This window comes from Lathamus discolor, unplaced genomic scaffold (assembly GCF_037157495.1).
Source record: "Lathamus discolor isolate bLatDis1 unplaced genomic scaffold, bLatDis1.hap1 Scaffold_82, whole genome shotgun sequence".
NCBI classification, from domain to species: Eukaryota; Metazoa; Chordata; class Aves; order Psittaciformes; family Psittacidae; genus Lathamus; species Lathamus discolor.
Window position 1 is genome coordinate 1,157,200 of NW_027069392.1, and position 5,000 is coordinate 1,162,199.

Genomic DNA, 5,000 nt, shown 5'->3' on the forward strand with positions numbered 1-5,000 from the left:
CCTTCAGGCCTCCCTGCCGTCGCCCCTGCAGTAATCCGAGCATTTACTTCAGCACAAGCAGTTTTTAGTACCGACCGTTTTTCCGTCTCGGTACGTCCCGGCGCAGAGATGCCTTAGCAGCGTCTGGCTCTCGCTTGGGCTTGCCTAGGGCCCACTGATGGGGACGAGGTGACGGCACCTAATAATATTTAACCCTGCCGCCGACACCACCGCCTCCCCCCCCCCCCCCCCCCCCGCGAAGCGGGACAGCGAAAACACGGTGGCTGGGGAAAACGATGCCTGAACGCACCACCACCACCACCACCACCCCCCCCCCCGCCCCCAGGGATGGGCTTCGCTTCCCCCCCCACTCCCTGTCCATGCTTCTGTTTCTTGGAGCTGTCCCTGCCAGGAGCTCCTGCTCTGTGCCCAGTTCTGCTCCCTCTCGGTGCTCCTGGAGCCAAGAACACTTTTCCTTCCCTGCCAGGGGTTCCCTGTCGCTTCCCCCTCTACTTCTCCGAGCACCTCGGGGAGCTCCCCGCGCAGGCTGAGTGCTGCTGACCCTAGCAGGCGGCAGAGTCCCTGCCCCGGCACACAGCCCCTGGGCTGCGGGGACCCTGCTCGCAAGGACAGCGCTGGGCACCCACCGCTGGCTGCACACGCACATTCACACCCTGCAGCCAACCCCTGGATGAGGGACCTGCCTTCTCCTCTCACTCAGACGCTGCAGAGGGAAGGCCTGCTCTGCAGCACATCCTCCTCCTTATCCGCACAGAGAAACCGAGAGCGTCCTCCTGACAGATCCCATGGACTGTCCGAGGCAGCGGCTCGAGGAGATCCCTCCAGGAGCTACAGCTGCATTGTCCTGCACCCAGAGCCTGATCACGCACAGGGCTGGGAACGTTTCTCCCGCAGAAACCTCTCGGCATCCTCCGCTGCGGAGTGCCTTTCAGCTCTCTGAGGCTGGCAGGTCCCCCCTGGGGGCCTGCAGGCGGTGCCCCCCCCGGCCGGCCCTGCGCCTGGGCAGAGCAGCTGTCTCTCTGCAGCTCTGCCCGCTCGCCAGCGTCTATCTGCGTCCCGGGAGCCCGGCCCAGCTCAGCAGCAGAGGCCCAGCCCGAGGTGGCTCTGCCTCTGCCCCGCTGGGCTCCCTCCGGGGCTCCTCGGCGCTCCAGGGCAACACCATAGGAAACAGGCCGAAGCAAGTGCTGATGCTCCCTCCCTCAGCTGGCAGACGCACGGCCTTCCTGCAGTGCCATTTCTCTGACGAGGGACAGAGTTGAGTCTAAACATCAACTTTTCTTAGAACTGCAGAATCCTTTTGATTTGGAAAGGACCCTTGAGAACATTGAGGCCGACCGTTAACCTGTGCCTAACGTTCCACAGACTTAACCGTGAGAACATCAGTGGTGGGGAACCCTGTTTGGATGCTCAGCAAGAGCAACGTAATCCTCCCTTCTATCCTCGGCCACGCTATCTTCATCTCTTCTCCTCAGTTTCAGACACATTTCCCCCAAACCACAAACCAGAAGAACATCTTTGCAATCTGTTCCCAGCCCGTTGTGGGGCGGGGGGAGGCACCGCGGAGGAGGGGTGGGCGCCGCAGCATCTGCAGAACCCCGGGCTGCATCGGCTGGTGTATTTCGGTGCGTCCTGGGTTCAGCGGTCGCGGTCATTTTTCTCTTTGTGCGTAGCTGGTGCGGTCCTGGTCCCCCCACCCACCACCGCCAGCCAGAGACGTGTTTCGCGGCGGGACGGGGTGGTGGGCTGTGTGTCAGCAGACGGACACGCGAAACCAAAAAAAACAACCAAGCCCCCACGGAACAAAACAAGCTGGCGAGCACCGGGACCCAGGCTGCTGCCTCTGCCCGCCCGGCCCCCAGCACCAGCCAGAGGCTGTTTCAGGGGGGATTGTCAGATGACGGAGCGGGAAAGCCGAGGCAACCCCTAACAGCCGAGAAAAGGCTGGCGAGTGCCCGGCAGCGCCGGGACCCGCGCCCCACCCGCCCGGCAAGCGCTGCCCGAGCCTGCGAGCCTCCCGGAGGGCGGGCGGACGGCGAGCTCGCGGTGGGGGCCGCCGTTTGCCGTCGGGTCCAGCCGGCTCCGCCGGGACTTTGCCGGATTTGCAGGGACCCGCGCCTCACCCGCCCGGCAAGCGCTGCCCGAGCCTGCGAGCCTCCCGGAGGGCGGGCGGACGGCGAGCTCGCGGTGGGGGCCGCCGTTTGCCGTCGGGTCCAGCCGGCTCCGCCGGGACTTTGCCGGATTTGCAGGGACCCGCGCCTCACCCGCCCGGCAAGCGCTGCCCGAGCCTGCGAGCCTCCCGGAGGGCGGGCGGACGGCGAGCTCGCGGTGGGGGCCGCCGTTTGCCGTCGGGTCCAGCCGGCTCCGCCGGGACTTTGCCGGATTTGCAGGGACCCGCGCCTCACCCGCCCGGCAAGCGCTGCCCGAGCCTGCGAGCCTCCCGGAGGGCGGGCGGACGGCGAGCTCGCGGTGGGGGCCGCCGTTTGCCGTCGGGTCCAGCCGGCTCCGCCGGGACTTTGCCGGATTTGCAGGGACCCGCGCCTCACCCGCCCGGCAAGCGCTGCCCGAGCCTGCGAGCCTCCCGGAGGGCGGGCGGACGGCGAGCTCGCGGTGGGGGCCGCAGTTTGCCGTCCGGTCCAGCCGGCTCCGCCGGGACTTTGCCGGATTTGCAGGGACCCGCGCCTCACCCGCCCGGCAAGCGCTGCCCGAGCCTGCGAGCCTCCCGGAGGGCGGGCGGACGGCGAGCTCGCGGTGGGGGCCGCCGTTTGCCGTCGGGTCGAGCCGGCTCCGCCGGGACTTTGCCGGATTTGCAGGGACCCGCGCCTCACCCGCCCGGCAAGCGCTGCCCGAGCCTGCGAGCCTCCCGGAGGGCGGGCGGACGGCGAGCTCGCGGTGGGGGCCGCCGTTTGCCGTCCGGTCGAGCCGGCTCCGCCGGGACTTTGCCGGATTTGCAGGGACCCACGCCTCACCCGCCCGGCAAGCGCTGCCCGAGCCTGCGAGCCTCCCGGAGGGCGGGCGGACGGCGAGCTCGCGGTGGGGGCCGCCGTTTGCCGTCGGGTCCAGCCGGCTCCGCCGGGACTTTGCCGGATTTGCAGGGACCCGCGCCTCACCCGCCCGGCAAGCGCTGCCCGAGCCTGCGAGCCTCCCGGAGGGCGGGCGGACGGCGAGCTCGCGGTGGGGGCCGCAGTTTGCCGTCCGGTCCAGCCGGCTCCGCCGGGACTTTGCCGGATTTGCAGGGACCCGCGCCTCACCCGCCCGGCAAGCGCTGCCCGAGCCTGCGAGCCTCCCGGAGGGCGGGCGGACGGCGAGCTCGCGGTGGGGGCCGCCGTTTGCCGTCGGGTCGAGCCGGCTCCGCCGGGACTTTGCCGGATTTGCAGGGACCCGCGCCTCACCCGCCCGGCAAGCGCTGCCCGAGCCTGCGAGCCTCCCGGAGGGCGGGCGGACGGCGAGCTCGCGGTGGGGGCCGCCGTTTGCCGTCGGGTCGAGTCGGCTCCGCCGGGACTTTGCCGGATTTGCAGGGACCCGCGCCTCACCCGCCCGGCAAGCGCTGCCCGAGCCTGCGAGCCTCCCGGAGGGCGGGCGGACGGCGAGCTCGCGGTGGGGGCCGCAGTTTGCCGTCGGGTCGAGTCGGCTCCGCCGGGACTTTGCCGGATTTGCAGGGACCCGCGCCTCACCCGCCCGGCAAGCGCTGCCCGAGCCTGCGAGCCTCCCGGAGGGCGGGCGGACGGCGAGCTCGCGGTGGGGGCCGCCGTTTGCCGTCGGGTCGAGCCGGCTCCGCCGGGACTTTGCCGGATTTGCAGGGACCCGCGCCTCACCCGCCCGGCAAGCGCTGCCCGAGCCTGCGAGCCTCCCGGAGGGCGGGCGGACGGCGAGCTCGCGGTGGGGGCCGCCGTTTGCCGTCGGGTCCAGCCGGCTCCGCCGGGACTTTGCCGGATTTGCAGGGACCCGCGCCTCACCCGCCCGGCAAGCGCTGCCCGAGCCTGCGAGCCTCCCGGAGGGCGGGCGGACGGCGAGCTCGCGGTGGGGGCCGCAGTTTGCCGTCCGGTCCAGCCGGCTCCGCCGGGACTTTGCCGGATTTGCAGGGACCCGCGCCTCACCCGCCCGGCAAGCGCTGCCCGAGCCTGCGAGCCTCCCGGAGGGCGGGCGGACGGCGAGCTCGCGGTGGGGGCCGCCGTTTGCCGTCGGGTCGAGCCGGCTCCGCCGGGACTTTGCCGGATTTGCAGGGACCCGCGCCTCACCCGCCCGGCAAGCGCTGCCCGAGCCTGCGAGCCTCCCGGAGGGCGGGCGGACGGCGAGCTCGCGGTGGGGGCCGCAGTTTGCCGTCAGGTCTAGCCGGCTCCGCCGGGACTTAGCCGGATTTGCAGGGAGAGTTCCGCGCGCCGTCTCTGGGGGGGACTTTCGGCTGGCGGCGGACTTAGCCGCATTTCCCAGGTCCCGCGATAGATCTTGCCGGGCGCGTCGCTTCCGGAGGCGGTCGAGGAGGCGGCCGTTTCTCGCTGCCTCCAGTTGAGTCATCGAAAATTGCGTCGTCGCTGGCGCACCAACCGGGTGAGCCTACGAGTCTGGTGTTGCGCTCCAGCGCGGGCGGAGAAGTGTCTGTCCGTATTACAGGAGCGAGTAGTGGCTCGTCTCCGCAGCAGCGCTAGCTGAGAGGCTGTCACGCTCCGCGGCTCAGCCGTCGATAGTGAGGGGTGTACTGGGCAGCCTTTCGCGGCGCTTCCCGAGCTTGGTTCGTTCGTCTCCGTCCGCGTGGACCGAGAGCAAAAAGACCGGCGGCGGAGGAGGCCGGCACTCGAACGCTGGGAAGACCGTGGCGGGACTCGATCCCCAGGTCTCAATTTTCTCGCCGCCCCGTCCGTGAGCTGAGCGAGGGGCTCCGATGATGGCACGGGCGGGCGAGCCCGTCGGTTACGTCCAGGCGCTGAGATCCCCTTAGCAGCGTCCGGCTCTTGCTTGCGCTTGCCTAGGCGCCCGGTGGTTCGGCCCAGGTGGCGGTACTGGGG